Source organism: Macrotis lagotis, chromosome X (genome assembly GCF_037893015.1).
Source record: "Macrotis lagotis isolate mMagLag1 chromosome X, bilby.v1.9.chrom.fasta, whole genome shotgun sequence".
Lineage (NCBI taxonomy): Eukaryota > Metazoa > Chordata > Mammalia > Peramelemorphia > Peramelidae > Macrotis > Macrotis lagotis.
In genome coordinates, this window is record NC_133666.1 from 653,715,419 (window position 1) to 653,725,869 (window position 10,451).

At 36.3% G+C, this 10,451-nt stretch overlaps 1 pseudogene; it reads right to left on the reverse strand.

The window, feature by feature from the left end:
- Window positions 1–638: 638 nt before the first annotated feature.
- On the reverse strand, window positions 639–3,614 carry LOC141499556 (IST1 homolog pseudogene; annotated as a pseudogene).
- Between the last annotated feature and the right edge of the window lie 6,837 nt (window positions 3,615–10,451).

Below are 10,451 nucleotides of genomic sequence, written 5' to 3' on the forward strand. Positions count from 1 at the left end.
GACTCCCTGAGAATCCAGAAGAACTAATAGAGGCCATCAACTATTCAGAAAAATCTTGCCAATGGACCTAGATGTAAGAGCATCCTGAAGCCAGGAGTAGTGAATAGCCAATGAAATTGTCCAGTTTCCAGCAAATATTTCTGTAGCTCCCTTGTCTGCTCCCTCACTTATATCTGAGGAAGTGAGAAATACTCACCTTACCCCTAATTCTCACCCACAGAAATGTCCCTTTACAAAGGGGTTTCTGAGATTGGATTCTAGGTCTAAGGGTGAAAAATCTCATATTATCCTCTTCCCCATGATCTAGCAAATCTTCACTTACCCACAGGGTTTTTCCTTGACTTTTTTCCCCCAGTGGAGTTACTTCATAATAGCCAATTGCCTGTGACTGAACTTCAGGGTATGGAAAAAGTATATTTGAAGGAACTTGTAGGAATCTATTTTTCTCATAGGATCCCTAATAAGTACCCTCCTAAAGTCATGAAGAGTTGAAAAGGAGAAGAATTTGATACAGTAGGAAAGGAATTCAAGAGGAAGAGAACATTCATTAATACAGGAAACAAAATTCTATGGGAATCTTCATTACAAGAAGAGAGCTTCTCAGTCCCAATTCCTGGAGTGGTACAGCCAAAAGAGGTCTATGTTTTCTTTTTCAACTCTTCAAATCTCCAGGAGAAGTCATCAAAATCAATATTTGCAGATCCTGAGATGCTGGCATCAGATGTGTATTAGGGAAAGTTCTCACAGGTATCTTTAATTCCAAAGGTAGGTCTTGCAGGAACCACTTACTGTCTTGGGGCTAGGATGATAGCCTGTGCTTTACTATCAACTGGTCCATTTGGAGGTAGATATGAGAAAAAAAGAATCTTGTGATGGCATGGCCATGGATATAAGTATAGGCATGGGCAGTGTTTTATCAGGACCAAGAGGTCTTGTGAATCCACCATTTCTACCATCACCACTACTTTCTCCTATTCCATCTTTTTTCATATCTGTGAATCAAATATGAATAAGATCTGTGTCAACTGCAGGGGAAACTTCTTCCAAGACAGCAGAGCCAGTTTCATAGCAACATTGTAATATTTGGCTATTTCAATCAGGTATCTCTTTACTAGAATCTTAGGTGGAGCCTCCATCCTCAATTTGTGGATTAGCTGGTCATTCACTGTTCCAAGATAATTGGTCTTACATAGCTTGCCATATTCCTTGCTATACTTGGCACAAAATGGATCCACAACTATTTTTCAACTCAGACATTTCAGACTGAAATTGAAGAACAGCCCAGCTAAATGTAGGCAATTGAACCAGACCAGAAATCGAATTCTTTCATAGACTGGACCAGATCAAATCGGTCTAAGAATGGTAGAATTCTAGTATCTCCATAGTTTCCACAACATAATCTTCTCAAATGTTATGTTCTACATTAATGATCTGAGCTCATCTATCCTTCCTAGGAGCTGGATAAAAGGCAATAACCTTCTTTACTTTCTGGGATAGTTCCATTTTCTTTTCATCTGGCAGTTTGAGGCAACTCATGACCAAGCAGGCACAAGTTGACTCTTAAGTTCAGTCTTGAACCCAAATCCAACATGATTTACACTTCTGGTCAAACAACAAATGGGAGACAGTAGTATCAGCAATGGGATGGGAGCAGTGGGAGCCCAGCATCCAAAATAATGGCTCATTCAACTTCCCTGCCATGGGTTTTATAGATATTTTCTCAAGAACAATGGTACCTTGATACTCATCATTAATTCATTCTGGAACTCTTGATGAGTATGAATCCCATGAGGTGGTATTTTTTAAAATATAATTTTCTTGGGCTAAAATTGAAACAAACAAAAGTTAGTTTTATTCATGAAGTTTTATCCTCTAGGACCTTAGTGAACCCATGGGTAGATGGTATCATTAAAAATACCAACCCTGATATATAATTTGGGGGCATTTTTTACAGAAAGAAAAAAGAATCATAAAACTGAGAGTGGCAATCAATGAGATTTCATATTATGATCTTCTCATAAATCATGATATTTGCATCATATTCTTATTGATAAGAATCTCATTTAGGTTGGAGAGGGAATGTTTCCAAGCATGGGATTTCCTCTCTCCTCATCCAAGATGTTTCTTACTTTGCAATTTGTTGACCAAAGTAAAGAAATTTATTGGTGCTATTACAAAACTGACCAGGTAGTATTGACACAGATCAACTCAACATTCAGATGTATAAGAACAGGTTTAACATGCCAGATTGGCATTTTACACACAGAGATAGCATGCAGATTTATAACTCTTAGTTGGAGACTGAGAAAACAATTTTTCTTAGAAATTTAGAATAAGACTTGGACATTTCCCCTCTTTAATCAAAGATTCACTCTAATGTCAACTGTAGTTCAATCAGAGAAAGATGGGAAATGATGGGCATATTGAAGGAAGAGTGACATATCTTTGGGAACTAGGGTTGCCAAGAAATGTGGGCAGGCAATGTAAAGTCTGTAACAGTATATAAAAGTGGATGATAAAATTACAAGGTTAAAAAGGGCAGATTTGGGGTGGTTAGGTGGCTCAGTGGAAAGAGCACTGGTCCTGGAGTCAGGAGTACCTGAGTTCAAATCTGACCTCAGACACTTAATAATTACCTAGTTGTGTGGCTTTGGGCAAGACACTTAACCCCGTTGTCTTGCAAAAACTAAAAAAAAAGGGAAGATTAAAGAGATCAAAAGGGGGCAATCATTCTGATTATATAGACCAAGCATATAAGAAGCATAAAATAGCAAAAGAAAATTCAGGGTCATTTCTTCTGGAGCCACCTGATATAGGTCTGTGACTTTGGATTTTGTTCCAGAGGTTTTTCTCCAATCCAGGTTAGAGATTCAATCCAGTGTAGAGATTTTCCTTGCTGGTCAAAGAACTTCTTAACATAACATTTTAAACAGGTCAAAATCTATTATTTTCATTACTAAAAAAAAAATGAAATTCTGGAACTTCTTAAATATCAGTTTTACTTGGCCATTGTCTTGTTGATATAAATACAGAAAATTCAGTTCCAAATAGGAATTAACAGGGGCAGAGCCAAGATGACAGAATGGAGGCAGGAAATTCCAGAAGCTCTCTCCCAGACCACTCTAAATGCCTTAAAATTATAATGCTAACAAAATTCTAAAGTGGCAGAAAAAAGACTGAGTAAAACAATTTCCTGGCCTAAGACAACTTGAAAGATCTGCGAAAAAGGTCTGTTCCACCAGAGTTGAAAAGAGCCACAGCACAGCCCTGGCTGTGCCATGCCAGAGCAATCCAGCTCCAGCCTTCCAGGAACAGCCCACAGAGCATCTAGGTCCCTGGAGGGGCTTGGGTCTATGGCAGCCAAGGACGTTTCCAGACTTCTCAGTACAGGGATCGCCAAAGACAAATTGGAATGTCAGCAGGGAAAACTGCCATACCAGATTGAGCATGGAACCTGGGCCGTCACAGGCCTCATCAAAGTCCAATCATGATTATCTGTGGAACTGCTCAGCAGTTGCTTCCAGAGTACTCAGTCCACAGATGGCAAGGGAGCTGGGGAAGACTCCAGAGGTCTCTCCATTGTCCCTGGAACTGGAACGTGTTGCTTTGCCCATACTCAGATCTAGATCACAACCTAGAGCCCTATACTGCCATAGAGAGCAGGGACCCTCCTCACAGCTCCAGAGCAGAGGGGAGTGCTTGCCATCATCTACAAACCAGAGCACAAGCTAGGAGAGTAGTAATGGCGATGTTAATCTTTGTCTTTCATTCTCAAAAAAGACCATGACATCAGGATGGTGATGCCATGACAAACAAATGTATTGGATTTGAGTAAGGGGGTGTTGTGCTACATTACCAGCCTTATGTTCTCCTCCAGAGCCTTCTGGGTTCAGTGACCAGATATGAACCAGGATGACCAGAGATGGCCCTGGATGTGAAGTAATCAGGGTTAAGTAACTTGCCCAAGGTCAAACAGCTGTGCCCCAGAGGCTGAATATGAACTCTTGTCCTCTTGATTCCAGGGCCAGCGTTCTATCCACTGAGCCATCTAGCTGCCCTTCAAGAGAGCAGTAAGTAGGAGCCTTAAAGGAATTGAGGTCCCTGGGAGGGTATCCCAAAATCCCTCAAAAGCTTGGGAAACTGCATTAAAATCAGGTCATGGATTGGGGAAATGAGCAAACAATAGACAAAAAAAGAATCTGACCATAGACAATTACTTTAGAGGATCAAAATACTCACTCAAAAGGTGACAAAGTCAAAGTTTTTTGTATCCAAAGCCTCCAAGAAAAATAGGAATTGGTCTCAGGCTAAAACACAGCTCAAAAAAGATTATGAAAATCAATTGATAGAGGTAAAGGAAGAATTGGAAAGAAAAATGAGAGCAATATATGAAAACCAAATCAGCAACTTGGTGGAGATACAAAAAAAATACCAAAGAAAATATGGTAAAAACTAGTTTAGGTCAAATGAAAAAAGCAATCCAAAAGGTCAGTGAGGAGAAGAATAACTTTTTGAGTACTGTGGATAAGTTCACTTACCTTGGAAGTGATCTTTCCAAGGAGGTAAATATTGACAATGAAGTTGACACAGGCATTGCCTGAGTTAGCTCAATATTTAGGAGACTCCGAAAGAAAGTATGGGAGAGAAGAGGTATTAGACTGAATACTAAACTGAAGGTCTACAGAGTCATTGTGCTGACCTCATTGCTATATGCCTGTGAAACCTGGACAGTCTATCAGCACCATGTCAGGAAACTGAATCACTTCCATTTAAATTGTCTTAGGAAGATTCTGAAGGTCACCTGTCAGGAGAAGATTCAAGACACTGAGGTCCTTTCTTGAGCTAAACTGCCTAGCATTCCACCATTACTATAGAAAGTGCAGGGTGGCTAGGTGGTGCAGTGGATAAAGCACCGGACCTGGAGTCAGGAGTACCTGGGTTCAAATCTGGTCTCAGACACTTAATAATTACCTAGCCATGTGGCCTTGGGCAAGCTACTTAACCCCATTTGCCTTGCAAAACAAACTAAAAATAAAATGCGGCTATGATGGGCTGGACACATTGTTAGAATGCCAGATATATGCTTGCCAAAAAAGACTATTTTATGGAGAAGTCACACAGGGCAAGTGCTCACAAGGGGGTCAAAAGAAGTGATACCAAGAGATCCTGAAAGTCTCATTGAAAAACTTTAGAATTGACTGCACAGCAAGGAAGATCCTGGTACAGGAGACCTTGGAACAGGACCATTCAGCATGGCATGCCCTCATCAGTGAGGAGCTGTACTCTATGAGGAAGGCAGAAGTGAAGCAGCTCAAAGGAAACATGACATCTATAACTGTAGAGTACTCACCTCAGATGTTCACATGGACTATTTATGCCCAACCTGTGGAAGAGCATTCAGAGCTCATATTGGTCTGATCAGCCACAATATGACACACTGCCATTTGTCTCAAACATAGTGGTGTCATTTTGATCTTCTTTGATAATGAAATACAAGAACCAATTTTTAAAAAGCAGAATTGACCAGATGGAAAAGGAGATTTAAAAAGTTCTCTAAAGAAAATAACCCTTTCAAATGTAGAATGGAAGTGAGGGAAGCTGATAAATTTGTGAGAAATTAAGAAACAATAAAACAAAACCAAAAGGATAAAAACTAGAAGAAAAGGTGAAATATCTCACTGGAAAAACAACTGATCTGGAAAACACATTCAGGAGAGATAATTTTAAAATTATTGGGCTACCTGAAACTCATGACCAGTAAAAAGGCCTGGACTTCATTTTTCAAGAATTAATACAGCAAAATTGCCCTGAAATCCTAGAAGCAGAAGATATAATAGAAACTGAGGGAATTCACTGATCAACTTCTGAAAGAGATGCTAAAAGAAAAACTCCCAGGGATAGCTGTGTGGTTTGTAACCTCCTTAAATAAATTTCAGAGATTTCTTAAGGTCTGAAGAGAAAGTCTTTATTTGATTCTCAAGAAGCCGAGATGGGAGAGAAGGGCAATGAGACATGAGCAACAGGAACAATATATATGGTTCCTAACATGATCTCCCCACTACCACTGATCCATCCTCATTAGTTAAGAATGTGGTCTTCACAAACTAAGTGTATAAACTAATTTAAAGAAAACCATGTAATCCAAACAGAGGCATGTATCTCCTCCAGGAGATGTATGGATGTCTGGACCCAGTGGATAAGGAACTAGATATTAGATCAGTTTGCTCTTGCATTCACTGACATCCCAGAAGGGGGGGGAGGGCAGGGCAGAAGAGACATAACCCAAAGCTCAGCTTATTCTAATCTATAATATTTTCCTGAAGAAATATCAGACTTTGTCCCATTCATAGCCAAACTCCAAAACTCCCAAGTCAAAGAGAAAATACTAAAAGCTGCCAGGAACAAACAATTCAACTACCATGACTCTATAGTCAGGATTACACAGGATCTGGCAGCATCTACATTAAGGGCATGCAGGACTTGGAATATGATATTCCAGAAGGCAACAGATTTTATTTTACACCTGAGAATCAACTACCCAGCAAAATTGAACATTCTCTTTCAGGGGAAAAGATAGATTTTCAAAGAAACAGGGGACTTTTAAACTTTCCTATGGAAACAATTACAGCTTAACAGAAAGTTTGATCTCCAAGTACAAGGACTCAGGGAAACTATAGAGGTAGTGGAAGAGAAGGACTAATTATGAGGAATTTAATGATGTTGAACTGCTTGTATTCCTGCATGGGAAGAAGATACTGATAACTCATATGAACTTTCTCATTTATAAGAGCTGTTAGAAGGAGCATATATAGACAAGGCACAAGAAGGAGCTGAATATAATGGTATAATATAGTAAAAAGATGGAGTCAATGGGTAAAAAAAAAAGTACTGGGAGGAAGAGAAAGGAGAGGAAGAAAGGGCCAAGATATTTCACATAAGAGTCAAGAAAAAGCTTTTACAATGGAGTGGAATAGGGGAAGGCAAGGGAGAATGAGTGAGCCTTCATTCTCATCAGAAATGGCTCAGAGAGGAAATAACATACACACTTAATCGAGTATAGAAATCTATCTTACCCTAGAGAAAAATGAGAGGAAAGGGATGGGATGAGGGGGAATGGGAAGAGGGAAGGGGGAAGAGTAGGTGATAGAAGAGAGGAAAGAAGGATGATTTATGATCTATTTTAAAATTATTTCAAAGAGAAACTCATTTTCACTTAAGAATGTTTGAGTCATTATTTTACTATTAACAGAAAGTTAAAACTATTTTATGTGTAAGTCATTTGATTTCATTTAAATCACTGGATACTCTGTTCTAAAATGATTATCAAATGTATATGTTACAAACTCAAATTAATTTGTCAGTCTTTAATGAATTCATTTTTGTAGTGGAAATTTTATGGAAGTCTATTTTTTTATTATGTGGAGTAGCATTCTACAAATGGATGATTAAAAGGAATAAGATGTCAAAAACAAAATTAAGTTAATTCCTATTTAGTCATTTTTTAAAAAAATATTTATTCATTTTCATATTATTATTACAATAGTCTTTTGGTAAAAGTAAGTATAATCCCCTGTCCCCTGACAAAGAAAGAAGAATCTCAAGAAAAATAAAGTAAGAGGGAAAAAAGTGTACTTCAGTCTGAGTTCAGTTTGTCTCTGGGATGGATAGCATTCTTTATCATAAGTCCATCAGAGGGGTGGTTAGGTGGTGCAATGGACAGAGCACCAGCCCTGGAGTCAGGGGGACCTGAGTTCAAATCCAACCTTAGACACTTAATAATTACATACCTGTGTGGCCTTGTACAAGCCACTTACCCCTATTTGCCTTGCAAAAACCTAAAAAACAAACAAACAAAACAAAATATACCTATGATAATTCCAAAATACTAATGTAATCCTTATTTATGTCATGGAATGGCAACAAATATAAATCAAACATCAAGATCCTTTCTATTTGTAATTTAAGTACTTTTAATATTGACCCGGTGTCAAAATACATCACAAACAGTAACTTTGAAAAATAGAAACTTTTCTATGACAATTATAAGCAATTCCATCACATTATTGTAATGAATTAGCTCAGATTTGAAAATTTAGTAGGTCTCATAAAAATCATATGAGGAAATAGAACTTTTCAAAAGTTTTTTTCTGAGTTATTACTCTAAAAAAAGCAACAAATATTCCTGATTTTAAAAAGATAATGCATTAATTGTAAACTTGTAAAGTGATAAAACATCTTTCTTATTCAATATTTAAGCAAAAATAAATAAACCCCTAAAAGTTCTTGGTTGTATCATTTTCCTTGAGCTAAAAGGAAAGGTCTGTTTGCTTAAGATAGGAAGAAGACACTCAATGACAAAACTCACTCATTACATTCCTCTTTATTACAAGTTTATCACCGGCAATTATCCTATATTAAATCTTCAAATTAAACCATATTTCTTAATATAAGAACATCTAGGAATATCACATTTTAAAACTTAAAATCCTCTCATATTATTATCATTTTTAGTAATGCACAGCAAATCAGTCCATGTATGGTTATCTAATTTAAAAGATCATCTTTTAGCTTTAATACATTTTTTAATTTATGTAATCCTGATTCTTTTCTCTTCACATATAAATTTTGGATTAAATCAAATGAAATCTGAACTTACAGATCCTTAACTCCTGATATCTATGTCTATATATAAAACTATATAGATATATAGATATATATTTCTCTCTTTTTCTTCCTATAAAGCAAAAACAACAAAAATAACCCCCCCAAAAAACCCTAACTAAAAACAGTTACCATCAGAATAGGATTTTCAGCTTCCATTCTTTTTTTTCAAAACATTTATTTTTTTTTAATTTTGCAGTTTTTCCCCACAGAAGGCAGTTTTGATAATCTTTACATTGTTTCCATGTTATACATTGATCAAAATTGAATGTTAGGAAAAAAATCATATCCTTAAGGAAAAAAATAAAATATAAATATTATAAGATATAAGATAACTTTTTAAAAATTAAGGTGATTGTCTTTGGTCTTTATTTAAATCCCACAATTCTTTCTTTGGATACAGATGGCATTCTCCATTGCAAATCCCTTAAAATTGTGCCTGATTGTTGCACTGATGGAATGAGCAGGTCCATTAAGGTTGATCATTACCCCTATGTTGCTGTTAGGGTGTACAGTGTTCTTCTGTTTCTGCTCATCTCATTCAGCATCAGTTCATAAAAATATTTCCAGGCTTCACTGACATCCCATCCCTCTTGATGGGATTTCTAATAGAACAACAGTGCTACATGACATACATATACCACAATTTATTAAGCCATTCCCCGATTGATAGACATTCAATTGATTTCCAGTTCTTTGCCACCGCAAACAGGGCTGCTATAAATATTTTTGTACAAGTGATGTTTTTACCATTTTTCATGATCTCTTTAGGGTATAGAGCAGTAGAGATATTGCTGTATCAAAGGGTATGCACATTTTTGTTGCCCTTTGGGCACAATTCCAAATTGCTCTCCAGAAAGTTTGGATAAGTTCACAGCTCCACCAACACTGTATTAATGTCCCAGATTTCCCATATCCCTTCCAATACTGATTATTGTCCTTTCTGGTTATATTGACCAATCTGAGAGGTGTTAGTGGTACCTCAGAGATGCTTTAATTTGCATTTCTCTAATCAGTTAAGCTTCTATTCTTTATTCTAAAATCAAACACTTATTTCATAAGAACTCACCAAATCAGCACTCTTTTCTGATGCTAGAATTCAAGCTACCTCAAACTTGAGGCAATCCTAAATTATTTCAAATCTGGGTTCCATACTCCCAGAAAGATTTGTTTTGTTTTTATTTTTTATATATAAATGTACACACAGGTATTATATTTTCTTAAAACTTACTCATACCTTCTTCACATGCTTAAGACCATCTTTCCTGTTAAATTCACCTCTTTTTTGGTCTTAGAAAAACCCCAACCTGTCATAACTTCATTTTCCTTTTAACCTTTCCTATTCTCTTCCCATTTCTTTCAAGATCCATTTTTGCAAGTTTCCTTTTTACTCTTTCAATTTACTGCTGTTTAACCATATTTTAGACTATTTTTCTTTCTCATAAATATCCCCTTTTATATTTTAGCAATATAGTTATTAACAGTCCTTATTCTTACACCCAAACAGTAATTAAATATTTTAAACTTATCTATCACACTAAAATTTTCTTATAATTCCGATATCCCTTAAACTATTCACAACTCAGCAACAAAACATTTTCATGTTACTTTATAAATTTATAGAGAAGAATAAGATATGTTCATTTAAAATTTAAAATACAGATTTTAAAATGTATTTGTTTTATATATACTTTTCATTCAAATTCCAAATGTCTACAATATAATTTTTATAACAGAACATTTTACATAAAATAATCCTTGATTTGTAATTTTTAAATGCCCAATTGAAC